The sequence below is a fragment of the Pseudopodoces humilis genome, chromosome 2 (genome assembly GCF_049639895.1).
Source record: "Pseudopodoces humilis isolate 2021_Gansu_Grassland_sample_001 chromosome 2, ASM4963989v1, whole genome shotgun sequence".
Lineage (NCBI taxonomy): Eukaryota > Metazoa > Chordata > Aves > Passeriformes > Paridae > Pseudopodoces > Pseudopodoces humilis.
In genome coordinates this window covers 19,058,685-19,073,906 of record NC_142201.1, presented here as the reverse complement: position 1 = coordinate 19,073,906, position 15,222 = coordinate 19,058,685, and the positions used below count along the sequence as shown (strand labels likewise).

Genomic DNA, 15,222 nt, shown 5'->3' with positions numbered 1-15,222 from the left:
TGTTAAGGAATACCCTTCACTGGTTTTCTGATGTGTTGAGAATCAAATATGAGGCTTAAGTTCCAAGACCTTAAAGGATTATTTTTACTGCCATGAGCAGACCTACAAACCTACACAAAACTATACTATACACCCAAGTTAAGCAAGTGTGTAGATCTTTGCAAGTTCAGAACCTTAGATGCCTGTTCTAGCCCCATGACCTAACACAGCAAGCAATATTCACAATAAACTTGAGTTCTTTTAAATTGCTAAACAGTGAAACCTTGTGTGCAAGATATGCAATTTCTTTGCACCACTTTGTTCTGAGAGAAAGTCCTTTAATGTTGTAAAACTGGCCAGTGATACAAATTCATCACAGATAGCTTCTGTACTGGTGCAGGCACACTTGCTATAGCCAGAGCACCCCATCACAGTGGGAGTGACATGCTACTTTTCTCAGCATGACCATACATGCACACAGCTGAAAAACAGCAGGTAAAGCTGCTACATTCAAAGAACCTCGTTCCTAACAGGCTACAAGCCTTGCTTAGCCAGAGGTCAAGTTTACCAAATAAACAGGCTTTCAGCAAAGAATGATCAGATTTCTTAAGGAAGGGAATCACAGCCTGGGCAAAAACAATCTGAATAAGCGAGGACAAATGCTCAGGGCCCCAGACAAGGAGACAGGCTGATGAAGCTGTGGATAAATCAGAATGCCATCCTACTCAAAAGAGAGGACTAAAAAGAGACACTGGTGCCCTGCTATTATTCCAGTTACTTCTGAGTGGTAGATCATAAGAGTAAAGCGGTTCATAAAAGTAAAGTTCACATGGTTAAGGGCCCCCACATTATAATGTAGCCATTTGAACTCATTCCAGGAACATAACAGCATTGTATAAGAAGCTGCCAGTTGTACCAGTCTGACATAAAACAATGTCCCTTCAACTTCCCTTATAGAGTAGTTGCTGCAGAGCTATTTGCCTTATAGGACCACATTCTCCTGCTTCATTGTGCTATAATTCCAACTAGGGTTGGAATTAGACTTAGTGTTTTCTAAAAGTTACTGCAAAGAAAAGAGGCACAGGAAAAATTACTTTTTAGACAAAATCGTTTATATTGACAAAGTTAAAGCTATATAAAAATGTTTTCCTTTCAGAAATGCTTCATCATACAATAAGTAAATTTATCATGATCTGAAGCAGAGAAAGACAGCACAAAGGAAGACTCACTCATTCTGACTCTGATAAAAGACTTACAAAAATCACTTGAGATGTGTGTTCTGAGTTCTTCTGAAAAAAAGAAGTAAGATTACTACACAAAATATAACATTAGAGCTGTCAGGATCAACTCAAAGCAGCCAGGGACTGGGTCACTTATTCAAGACATGACTCGGGGTTAAAAATCTCATATTGTCAATAACTCGATATGACTCTGTTTTTGAAGCCATCATTTCTGTTTCTCCTCCACACCCTCCATTTTAATGGCTGTTCTAAAGATTGAAGAGCCATTTTATAACAGAGGTATTGTCAAAATTAATCAATCCTTCCAAGAAAATATTTTGACCAACTCATGCTTTCCACAAAAAACAGCAGATGAAAACAAAACAACACAAACCAGAAATATCTAAATAACTCACGGGGGCTTCAGCAAATATGGAATATGGCTATTTGCCATATTTCTGGGTAAGTGGAGGAGATGTTCTTTATAGGCGAGCTACAGAGCCCCCAGTGGGTTCTAATGTCAACCCATGTAATTAGAGGCACTACATCTATCACCGTTTTTCTCATAACAGACCAGCCATGTAAGTGGTGCAACATTTGCTATTTCAGAGTTTGTTCTTTCTTGTACTTTGAAGAGTGATTCCATTCCAAGTTAAACTGTCACACAATTCCCCTGAATCTCAAATGCATTATGTATTTTCAAATTAAACACAAAAAAACCCCAAAAAAACCAAACAAAACAAAACAAAAAAAAAACCCTGAATATTCTCCAGTAATAGAGTTGGAGGAACTAGTTCACTTACTCTGAATGCTGTAAATTTGGCCCTGCCAGGTGCCTCAGCATCAGCACAACTGTCAAAGTGCAAGACAGAACTGAGACATGGAAACTCCACCACATCACATCCACGCCACTGCTCCTCTCAGATCTGCTTTCTGAAGAGCCCTCAAACATTTTGCAGACCTCATTTGCCAACAATTGAGTACACAGTGCTTCACCACTTCCCTTGAAAGACTACTCCATAAATGTTAGTCATACACTGAAGAGGAATTTCTAATTGGATACAGATCTCTCCCAAAAAATTGTGACACAAAATATATTAATTTCTTTGTGCTGATCAGTGCAGTTTGAATGCTTCTGTAATACTCATTCAACATCCTCTTTGATATGTGCTGGAATGAAATACTGTAAATAATTCCTCTTTAGTGCTTTTGAAATCTTTTTAGACAGTTGTATTCCTTATAACCGCCTTTCTTTATGGCAGATAAACAATGCACTACAAAAGAAACACCATACCACTGATTGTTTCTGGTTTTTAGCTTGCATTTTAATTCTAGAATAACATATATGGTGAAGAATCTCTCTTGAAACAGAAAGATGTTATGTCTTTCTATTGGAAGGGCAAAAGAACAAATGTCCTTATGTTCTATAAGACACATGAACAGTTGGGTTCATCACAGCAGTATTTTTTACCTGAAGAGTCAAAAGGAAGGTGTATTTACCATTGCAATTGTAAATTAGATTGCAATTATACCTATCTTACATTAGGGAGAAAAAAGAAACATGTTAAAGAAAAAAAGAATGAGGGTCTTAATATTAGATCCCCTATTACTTCAGTCTCCTGCACCTGGGATCTCTTCCTTTAAGAATAAAGTTGGAAGTCACTTTGGAGAGAAGCCAACTGTCTGGAATCCTTTGTCCAAAATCAAGTGCGGGCTTCTAACAAGTCATAACAGAAAAAGGCTAGATTCTTTCACTTTTTATAGTATCTTAAAAGCTCCTTTCTCTTTGCAGTTTCACAGAAACTTAAAAGAGAAATTAAATCAGTACAATGATAACAGGAAAGTCATGCTTCATTTACAAATGTTCAACATAACCTATAGTGGTTACCAGTGTACTGAAGAAAAAATTCTACTAATCTGAGACCACGAGAAAACAGTGGAAGGTAGTAAAAAGTGAATATAGGAAGCAATAGAAAAGCTGCCTTCAGCTCTTACATATATTTGTTACTGTTGATGAATTTTGATAACACAGAGAGATCTCATTACACACCTGCAAGTTTTAAAAACAAGGTCAGTCTCACTTCACATGGACTACACCTATTACTTTAGGTGTTCAGAGCCTTGAAATCTTGTGGTCCCATGAACACAGGGCTCTCTGCTCCCCATAGTTCATATGTTAACCCTTTTTCCCCTAGGAATTGCAGGCAGACTAATATTACTGATCATTCAACGAGAAAGGAATCCTTAGCTGCAGCTGATGTATCACCAGAAAGAATACTCCAAGGGAGTTAGACCATATGATTACAAGGGCACAGAAGAACAGGCCTTGGGAACAGTCCCTCCTAGATGGGAATGTCTAACACTCTCACCTTCCCAGCACTCTGCTCAACAGATCCATCCCCATTCACCCTCTGCTGAAAAACAAACAGTGGCTTAAACACAAGGCCTAGGAACCAGGGGTAAACAACAGTGGCTTCTTCAGAGTCTGCACCAAACAATTACAGTAAAGGACTGATTAATCTGGACAAAATTTATTTTTTACAATCCAAGAGAAACACAAATCGGGTTCTATGCTTATACAAACATCTCAGTACCTAGCTGCTATCTTCATGTGTTCATAATTCAAGAGACTCAAGCTAATGAAAGTGCCAGAAGCCTATGGAGGCACCTACCTTTACATGGAGCTTTTAAGGTTTTTGAAAGCCTGATTTGATTTAGTCTTAGTTTTCCATTTGCCACATTTGCAGCCTCCATGTGGGCAGAAAAATTCCTTGATTTTTTGGGTCGGCATCCTCATAATGTCATGTAAGAGTGATATTAGTTAGACCCACAAAGGGTACCCCCTTCCTTTGGTGACAGCTCTTCTCAGAGGACCACAAAGTCCTGATTTTTGTGACATCGTTCTTCCAGTGACACAGGTACTGTAGGAGGGAATAAGTTTATATTCACACAGATGTGTCACCTTGTGGCCATAGCACTGCCTCTTTAGAAGAGGGAAGGTTTCCTGCACACATCTTGCATTTCCTGGGCAAGTTAGTAATAAAAGGATAGATGAAACCTAAAGCATCTCTTCTTGGGCTTTTGAGTCACTGAGCTTTGTACATCTCTTGAGAGAATAGTAACTAGTAGCAAGCACACTTGGAAGAAAATTGCAAGCAAACAAAACCATGCACTGGCACTAAAGAAGTGAAGTTTCTGGAAATCAGAAGAGGGCAGCCCATCACCCCCTGTAATGGGGATGTTGTAGGTCTTGTTTTGGGATAGTGGCTGCAACAGGCACAGCATTCAAGGCTTAACATTGCACCTCACACACCATGAAGTCCAGCAAAACCTAGGTTGCAGTACACATCTTTCTCAATCTAGTGTTTAATTATTTCAGTGGAGGAAAAATGCTGAGACATGGTTCTTTAGAAAGTACAGAATGTTTTTTACTGAATATTGGTTCCATATCTGCACGTTATTGCTCAGATTTTCTTTTTCAGAATATAAAGCCACTGACCCAATCCTGATCTAGGGAAAATATTGAACCTTGCTCAGAAGAATGTCATCTTTCAAACAAGCTTTAACTTTAGATGTAGTCTGTCCAAACCTTTTAAAGAGTATTTTCCTTTAGGCAAAACATCAAAAGCTGCGTTGGAATAGACCTATGGCTGTACAGTTGCCTAAAATTACTGAATATTTTAGTAGCCTGGTTCAATTTAATTTTTGCAAATTATTTTTAGACGGAAAACTTCTAAACCTCAGAAAGAGAGTCGTATAGTGATGTTGCCTGTGAATATAAAATAATACACTTCTCTCCCAAAAATATAGTAATTAACAGTTGTAGTAATTATTGCCATCACAAACCAAGTATTTTTCCTAACAGTTACACATTGCCTGCCTGAGACAACGTTCCTTTCCTCTCAGAATAAGGATTGAATTAAGACAGAAACCACTGTGGAAGACAGTAAATTTCCAACAGGAATGAGCAGAATGCATTATGGTATTCCTTTTGCAAGATGGAGTCCCCAGACAACCACATAGTCTTTTCCCAGAGAGCTGTGAAATTCACACTGACTGTCTCGTCACTCTGGCTAAATACTAGCCTGAAAAAGAGTTCTGAAGAGCAGCCCTAGCTGTGAAAGGAGAAGTGAAGCATATTTCATGAAGCATCAGGTCTGCCAGTGAGAGTGTGGTAGAAAGGTTGTTCTGTGAGCAGATATCTCCACTGTAACACCTTTGCACCCTCCTCCAAATCAGAGTGAAGTATTCAAAGACAAGCAAACGGACTGATTCAAATGGATGACTGTGATAGTAAAAAGGTTTTGTGCTAATAAAAAATATTCATCTATATTTTAAAATCACAATAAGAGATAATTTTGCAATTTTAGGAAGGTCAACAGTTCAGCATTTGCCATTTCATGAATTAGACACTAACAATTAATTTAACCATCATTAAGGAATTCATCTGGTAAACAAACCTCATGAATCATGATCTCACAAAGTAGCTAAACTCAGAAATGCTGAGTCATGACAAGGTTATGGGGAAGTATCAAGTAGAAGAAATCGATCTCACTTCCACTTCCCTGTTTTTCTATTTTTACATTCTCCTTTTCCTGGATCATTGCCTTTAATCTGGGACCTTACTGACTGAATGCTGTGCCTTGTACTCTCAGAGAGAGATTAATGGATCTAGCACTGCAGTGAGCAGCATCGATTGACTGTAATCAATGACTCAGCACTGCCACAAACGGGGCAGACTGATTTATTTGCTGCCCACAGCACATCAACAACACATTTTACACAGCAAACCAATTTTTTTTCTCCAACAATAACCTTGTCATGTAACCATCCAGTCCACCTCCTACTTAGATTCAGTGCTGAGAACAGCCTCTTCTCTTCTACTAACATAATCCCCATATTTATTTACAGTAGTTATGTTCTTGCTTACTCTACATCAACAGAGATTGTGCTGTTCCAGTTTTCATGGCTACATCACAGGAGCTACATACTAAGAGAAAAAGGAATGTATTTTGTAGAGTAAATGGAAGTGGTTTCACATGTGTAACTATTCACTTTTTTACCATTATTTTATTAGGTTTTGTATTCATTCATGTAATATCTTTGTTGTAACTAAATGCTAGTATTAAAATGGGAGACTAGGCAATAACTCTTGAGACTAATAAGTGGATAGAAGCTAAAGTAACACAGCCATTCAAAGTTCCCAAAGTCTAAAGCAGTGAGTCCATGGTATTGGAATCAGTAAAGAGGGTAGCAGTGGATCCCAGTCCGAGGCTGAACCTGCTCTTCTTTGCAGGTGAGGGCCAGCTGTGAGACACCAGTCTCACCGCTGATCTACGAGCACCTGACTAGAGTATGGAGGCATAAAGTGAACATGAAAGGAAAATGCAGGCCCAGCTGAATCACTGCTAAGGTGTTGGGGCATGGACATGAGACAGGTTGGGGTCTGAAACTGGAAAATATTTCCAGATTTCATGCTAGGGACATGGCCAAAGTCATAGCAAGCAACAACAGTTGTAAGTTTGAGAAGGTCTTTGTGGAGTCATTCCCTGCTCACCACGAGGATCAAAGACACTTAGATCCTCCACAAAAAATATTTTGTTCAGTCTGAAAAATCTGCAAAGACTGACCTGGCAGCTTCTTTGGGTAACCCATCACAGTGCCTAAATACCAGCTGTAGAGCTCTTCCTAAAATCTAATAAAACCCACCATTACTGCAAATTGCCTTTTGTTCCATCCTCAGAGATGAAGAACAATTAATTGCTGTCACATTTATAACCATGTCTGTGTTACTTATTCTCTTTTCTAGACAGCAATTCACCAAGCTGAGCTCATGCAAGTGGCACTTTGATAGGAAAACCAGTGAACTGCCAGATTTGAGCATGGCTGCTGCAACTGGATGTGTTCACCTTTTGTTCTCATATGAAGGCAGCAGTGGGCAGCAAGAAAAACTCAGCTCCTCCTTGGACCTCTGGTTGAAGGCAGATGGACAGAATATTAGTTCATAAGATGCTTACAAACACAGGACACAGTGGGAATCCAGACTTTCAATAAAACACACTCAATCTATGCAATCTATGTCACATTTCCTTACTACAATTTTTGGTTTGCTTTCCATTAGTCTTTCTTCAGTTTGTGTATTTCTTAAAGTATCATGTATAAAACTGGATGAACAATTCAGGGTGGTGTTTATCACAACAGAACAGGGGGAAAAGGTTACCTCTAATCCTCTTTTTCATAATACCTTCAGTAATGACTCCCAGAATGGCTTTCACGTTTCAGCATTTTTCCTCATCAGTGACTTGCATTCATTTTCTAATTTGCGGTAGCCCACAGATACTCCTGCTGACTGAATTATTCCCCATTTTCTATAAATAAATTATATTTTCTTCTCTGACTATAGAAACTCGTGCTTCTTTTGATTCCATTATATCTTCTTGATTTCAGACCAGCTTGCCAGCTAGTGAAATAACTTTCAAATTTATTTCTACCTCCCTCAGCCTGGGTGTTGTACTGGAAACTTGGCAGATGATCCTGACTCCATCAATTAAACTTTTTGGTTTTGCAAGCCTTTTCTAGAGAGCTTTTTGTTTTAATTTTTATTAAATCATAGCAATTCTGCATACCAACTTTAAAATGTCTGTGGGATAATAAAGGCCTTTCAGCTGATGGTTCTGCTCAACTGTAATCTTCCATTTTCTCCTTGTGTTTTGTTGCTTTCCTTCTCATGTGGCAGAGAAAATGTCCAAATTGGACTCCTCATGGTACAGAAACATATGAATTAAACCTTCAAGGCACATTTGCTTAATCTCCAAAATTAAAATGGAAGCTAACAACTGTAAGTCATTTCACTCACTTTCATTTATCCAAGCCAAATCTTGTGCATTCCAGCAATGTGGAATGATACACTCTAGAACCAACATGGCAGGTCTCTGAAATATCCATGTACCTATGGGGCATTGCTGAAAAATTGCTGAGCTCAACAGCTGAACTTATTTACAAATCCAGGTAACTTTTCCATTAAAGAGACACTCTAGAACATTTGTAGTGATATAAAAATGCATGTTTTTTCTTACAAGTGCTCCATTCATACCATAAACGTGGTGAGATTCTATAATGAAGGATATAGAGCCTTCATCATTTTCATCCAAACCATTAAAAACCATTAAAATATTAAATACTTGCAAACCTAGACGTGAACTTGTCACTTTTCTCTTCTGTGTATATCATACACACCATTCTTTAGGACATGAGCTTTATTGACACAACTTAAGGCTTATTTATTAAGCCAACCATACGTGCTCATGGAGTCCAGTGATTCACATCATGTAAAAAACTGAACATCTTAAGCAACACATGTGCAATAAAAGCAAACAGATGTTTGCAGTCTAAGCTTGCATTAATGGTGGTGGCATGGCAATATATCAAAGGCAAAATGCAACATGGCCAGAATTTCCCACTGGAGTGCTAAGCACAGCTATGTAACTCTGAACCCACAACCAATAGGATATCCCAAACCACCCTGGGTACATTGCTGTAATTAAGGTAAGAATTCATAACTAACTAATGCCTAAACTCCCCAGCTAAAACTGGATGGAATTTCCCATGAAGGAGACAACGGAGGTATGAACAGTATAGTAAAACAACTACTCATTTTACAGAATGAACACAGCAGGAATATTAATGTTGTTTCGTACACAGTGAAATTAAATTTGTCAAAAAAAATCCACCTCAGGAGGCTGGATCTGAGGTTTTACACGGAATTTTCCAGGCCAGGCAGCTACAAAACAGAAGTGTTAGAAACTCAGCAGCAGGAGCACATGCATCACTGGAAGAGCACAGCAGACAAGTCATGACACTTTCAAACTGATACCCCAAGCACTCTCCAAGCCAGTGTGTCACCAAGCAGAGCACCCTCAGCCCATTGCAGTGACTGGAACTGTGCACAAAGGGTCAAAAATGGCCTTTCTTTCATAACACTGAATGTGAACATCATGAATGCTAAATGAAGCTGAACTTAATATAATGATACCTAATGAAAACAACTGGTTTTTTTTTTTTTTAAATGCCATCTCCTTAAACCCAGCTTTCAGAGGACCAATACAAAAACATTTCACTGAGTGAAACTACTAAACAAAAGAGAGAGTGCAACTTAACTTCTATCCTCTAATGGACCCATAAATGGAAGATCTCAATTTGTTCAAGGAAAATCCTGAGTATTAACTGTTTTACCTAAATGCAAGTACCAATTATTCCAGTCTCTGCACACAATCACATGAAAATAGTAACTTTACTAAAAAAATTAAGCAGATTTTAGATGCATATGAAATTGAACATGAAGATCCATAGATATAGGTAGATTAGGAAACATGCATCTGCCTTTGTACAGATTTTTAGACTCAAGTATACTTCTAGATATCTTGCTGAACATAAAACCTATTTAATGTGAAAAAAACATTAAAATATGGACTCACACAAAATTTGCAATGAAATATTTGTCTTACCTTGATTACTTGCTACACCATCAAAGCCTAGACTTAATGTTAATATTTTTAATGAAAGAACAAAAAATGAAAACAGCAGGGAAATACATCCTATGCAGCTGGTAAATTCAGACCCTAACACAGGTTGAGTATTTTTAATACCTTCCCCTTATGAGTCCCAAAGCAGTGTGTATTCTAAAGCTCTAACCCTTACAAAGAGTTTTGAAGCATAACTTGGAATTAACACAGAAAAAAAATTAAGATTTAAATGATAAGCTACTACTTGCTTATAGTCTAATAAGGCTACTTGCAGATAACACAGGACTAGAGAATTTGTGGAGGCTTAATTTTCAGCCCAGTTGTTTTCTCAACTTTTTGGAATGAATAAACACAAAGGAAGATACATCTTCATCACAGACTTTTCATGCTTTACATTTCCCAATCCTTTTTAATTAAAATACTTGCATTTTTCCTGTCCTAAACAATTACATTACACAATAGTGAACAAATATACAGATGTCACAGACTTCCAATCCAGAGCATAGTTCTGTTTTAATGTTCTCTCATCTAAGAAAGTGCCTTCTTAAGCCATTCCTCAGCTCCACACTGTCCAGCTTTTTGCCTCCTTCGTTTTCATGACTCTTAAGCACTTATGCTCACAGGAGCAGTAATGAATGCAAAGCTAGGCCAGAGGTTTCTCCTGAGGAACATGTCATCTCAGTTTTAGTTTGTGGTTGCAGACTGCAATCATCATAAGTGCATCCTGAAAGTGGCACAGCAGAGCCAAGTGAGGCACAGCAGTACAAGGACAACTGCTGGACTAGAAAGCCCAGCTCAGATTTGGAATTATATTTTTGACTTTAAATTCCAGATACACTTACCAAAGGCTGAAAGAAGAGAGGCAAGTTTTAAAAAAGGTTAAAAAATATTAGGCAACACACACACTTTTTGTGGATCACATGATCTCTAGAGAGCAGCATTAGGCTGATGAACTGGGCAGACAGATAAAGATGCTCTTCCTATAATTCCTTATCATTCATCTTCAAAGCCTGTATTTTACTTCATGCAATACTGTGAATTCTACAGGAAAAGTGATTTTGCCTTGCTCTCTAGACACCCATCTCCATCTTGAGTTATTCTTAGTGCTTTTGCTTAGAGCTCTTCAACTGCAGATGGCAATTTTCAATTAGGTATGTGCTTCAGGGGAAATAAGGAATTTACTAAGGTCACTTAAGGGCAATGAAATCACACATGACACATAAAATGCTTACACTACAAAATGATAGCATAATGGAATGGTAAAGCCTTTAACAAAATCGTAAAGGGAGCATGCAACTAGTGCAGCATGTTCTTTTATTATTTCAAGTTCTCCAGTTACACCTTTGAAAAGTTAGTCTTTTCTTTTTTTTTTATTTTTAATTTTATTGAATATGTGTAAAGATACCAGGAAAAAATATGATGTACCAAACTGCCTCCTGACAATGTGTAAGAGCACTTAGCTTCAAATTAAGTGCAAATCAGAAAATGGAAGCAAAAAGAGGTGATGGATGCAAGTCAAGAAAACCTACAAAAAAGAAGTGCCCCAGCTTTGTTTTTAGGATGAGCAGATTACTAAATGTGGAAAAACATTAAAGACGTTTGGTATGTCCTTTGCTTTCTAAACAAAAATGTTTAATTAATTAATAAAATTTTATTAAAATTTAAATTTAATAAAACAAATTAATAAAAATTCTAATTAATTAACCCATCAGTAACACAACAGAAAGGCAGAAAATAATTTTGGCTCTTTATCAATACTATCAAGTCCAAGTTATTTCTGCTTTCCTTCAGTCTTGCCTCAGTTACACACCTAAAGCTGGCACCACAGGTGTATGCACAGACTTGATGTGCTCATTGTCTTCACCTGGGTTCAGCACATTCATCCTCAAAATATGCAGTCCAACACAACACCATCACTGCACTCTGATCACAGTTCTGCCATTAAAATCAATACAAAGAAACCCTTGAATGAATGAAAAAAAATAATCCTTAAACATAGTCAGAATGCCTTTAGCTCTTTCTTCTCCAATCAGTGAATAAATCTCATCACCTATTAACATGGGTTAGAGACCCACGCCTAGGGTAGCAGGCTGATTTTCAGGAGCTCAAGCCAGAGAACAGTCACCCAGTCAAAGCCCGTGGATTTTCTTGTGATTTTAGATAAAACACAAGGTCTATTCCATATCTTAAATGGGATAAAAATATTTTAAATTTTACCTACTTTGAAATTATTTTCTCACTGTAAAATAAAGGTATAAAATTTCCCTGGGATATCTCTCCCAACCTTCAGCTCTGCTCTGAAAAGAATTGGCTTTCTGTGCATCCAGATCAATGGAAATTTCTGCAGCACCACAGATACAGCACCCCCAGTACCCCGGGGCAGGGAGTGGTTTTAGACAGGTCCCCCTGATGCTGCAAGCTCTGAAGCATCATTACACATCTCCTGTGGGTGGCAGAGGCAGGCACTGAAAGGCTGAAAGGGGTGAGAGGCAGCTCCTCCCCTTGTGTCTCTTGAAAGGGTCACACCACAGGGCAGGCAGGCCAGCCTGGGCCAGCCCAGCACCAGCCCTGTGGCCACACAGATGGCTGCTCAGATCCTGGGACACTGCAAGCTCATGTCAACCCAGAATACACTGAAGAGACTTTGAACCACGTTTCTACCTTGTTTGGCACTAGGAAATCATAAGACCATTAATGATTGCAACATGGCCAGACAGACTGATGGGGGCAATGCAATTTCCTGCAAAGGCTTGAAAAAGGTGATTTAAGAGCATGTTTCCCTGGAGTCTTCTCTTGCCCTTTAAATTTATGCTTTACTTATAGCCCTGCTAAAAGTCCTTTCTCTGTACTCCTTCCCAATTCAAAATAATAAAGATATTCCACAAAACCACCAGGATGAGAAGTGAGACAAGTGAAATTTATGGTTCTGGTCTACCAGCCTTGCTTTCTTTGCTGTGGCAGCTTCCACCACAACCAAAGATAATTCATCACAATGAACCCATTAGCTTCAGCCCTGGAATAGGTATTTAGGAACTTGTTATGTACTTTGTGGTGTTGAAGCTCCTGTAAAAGTCTCTACTGAAACTACTATAGTTATCCTGTGTCATTCCCATCAAAACCTAACTCAACATTCCAAGTCAGGCGTCAACAAAAATCTTACACAGAAATGAATTAGAATCTCTATGAACACAAGTGACTTTTAATTCTTTCTTTATTCTGAATTGATTTTAACCAGGTAACACTATATTACTAATCTCAGGGAGACATTAATTCATAAAAGTTACAGCTATTTTTAAGGAAGAGGATTTTTAAATGATAATCATCTTCATTGTAAGCTTCTAATGTCCTGGGAATTTTACTTTTCCACTTTGATTGCAAGGAGAGATGTAGCTCCATCTCCCATAATGAGTGCATTCACATACCTGTGCATACATCATTATGAATAGCCATGAAAATAAGAGGAAAGTAACCATATATCTATGAGTCTCTAAAGTCAGAAAAACAAAAATCATTCTGAAAATGCACTCCCACCTGTTTCTGACTAGTTCTCTGCAACTTTTTTTCCTTAGAAGGTACTCCAAGAGATCAACTGAAAATACTTTTCCATTCCTGTTTTACACCATAATGGCAAAAAACTTAAATAAAGCTCCACAATGAACATGCTGCTACTTAACAGTGACTGTCCTGATGGACTGCACACCAGTATTCTTACAGCCAGAGATTTATTGGAAATTTGTTTTCAACTTTATTTTTCATTATGTCCTGACTAAAATCTTCAGGGAGAAATATCTCCATCTTTGTGAGGATTTTACTGAAAGCCTGTTTTAAAAATGTTATCATACTGTGCAAATACTTCCTAAGAAATACAAATCCTGGTTTTGAACTGGGCAATCTATTGCCTATTGTAGTAGAACCTGTTTAGCTTATAGTTCCTATAACAGTACCTGAAGTTTATTTTTCAACTCACTGCAAAATCTTTATTGCTTCAGGAACTCCCTCTATTGTAACAAACACATTCCAGCTATGCTGATTTAACTGCATTCACATACATCCAAATAAAATACACCAAAACCCTAGACATGTTAAAGGAGTGCATCTTTTGCAAAATGTACATTTTAAGATTAAAAAAAAACAAAACAAAAAACCACCCAAGTAACAAACACGTCAAGAACTTTTCCCAGATATGCTACGCTGATAACACCATGGATTTGCAGTGCTTCAGCCAACTGACTAAAGTATCTCAGCTTTATTTCCAGTCTCAGCTTACATCTGTGTTCCATCAGAGCTAAGAAAGTTTGAGAATCTCTGCAGTAAGACGAAGGTGCATCGGACTTGGGAGCACAGGGGATGTGGTCAGACAATCCACGGGAGCTGCTCCGGCAGCAGCGCCCGCTCTGCTCCGCAGCCCCCACGGAACTCACCAGCCGCTTCAGAGGGAACAGCAACTGGAAGGGCAAAACCTCGCTCCGACCCGCTCCGCACCCCGACCCCGCCACCCCCCAGCTGCGAGGACCCGCCTGACATACCTGCTTCTCCATGTTTGCCCCTGACAGCTTTTTTCTCTTTTTCCGAAGGAGAGGGGGGACAGTCCTTCCTTCCCTGTGCGCGGTGCGGCCGCCGGGGCTGCGCTCGCTGCGGGGCTGCCCCGCCCGCCGCCGAGCGCGCTCGCCCCTCTGCAGGCACTGACAGCCCTGCCGGGCTACGTCCAACAGGTTTCCTTATATAGGTAAACACAAATTGCATTCCTGGTGACAGAGGCTAACTGGAAGTAAGCTCAACTTAGTTAACTCCACAGATACCAAATGGGTCCGGGTTGCCTGAAGTTTGCTTAGCGCAGCCTGGTGAAGGGTCTTCAGGAGGGAGAACAGCTTCCTTGCAGTTTAGCACCAATTTAGTTAATCCATTACTTAAAGCCATAGCAATACTGAGCACTATATTCACATTACATTAAACGCTTGATGATTTTACAGAACACTGAGCCTGCATTTTCGTCCTAGAAAATTGGAGGTGACAAAGGTATGTGTGTACTACAAGGTGACAAGGTTTGTGCACACACTTTCTAAAAATGTTAAATAATTCCCACAATATTGAAGTTTCCATATAAAGATTATCATATATCAAGTGTTCTGTGAAAAGGTTAGAAAATGAGGATTGCATTACTAGTGGAAGATGCAGTGTAAGAAAGCTTGTTTTACTCTTTCCCGGTTCCTTTTTTATACAATGTAATGGTTAAGCATTTGGTGACAGATCTGTCTTTGTCAGGGATGTGTGATTGCAATACATTAACAGACACACCCCTACCTAAACAGGGAAACAGAGATCAAGGAAGTACGAAGAACAAGCCTATGCTGCACTCTGCAGAGCAATGACATGTGCATTTCACATAATTTTTTCATCACCTTGACTGCTCACTACCTTCTAACCCTTTTCTGCAAATACAACTTGCTTGTCTGGAAGAACTTCAGCAGGCAATTAATTAATTAATTACAGGGAGAATAATG

At 38.8% G+C, this 15,222-nt stretch overlaps 1 protein-coding gene across 1 annotated transcript in view; it reads right to left on the bottom strand.

The window, feature by feature from the left end:
• Positions 1-14,354, bottom strand: part of MID1 (midline 1) — a 238,100-nt gene extending 223,746 nt beyond the window's left edge. Inside the window, exon 1 of the mRNA XM_088051778.1 lies at positions 14,248-14,354. The gene's annotated coding sequence lies outside the window, so the exon portion shown is untranslated. The remainder of the gene's footprint in view (positions 1-14,247) is intronic.
• Between the last annotated feature and the right edge of the window lie 868 nt (positions 14,355-15,222).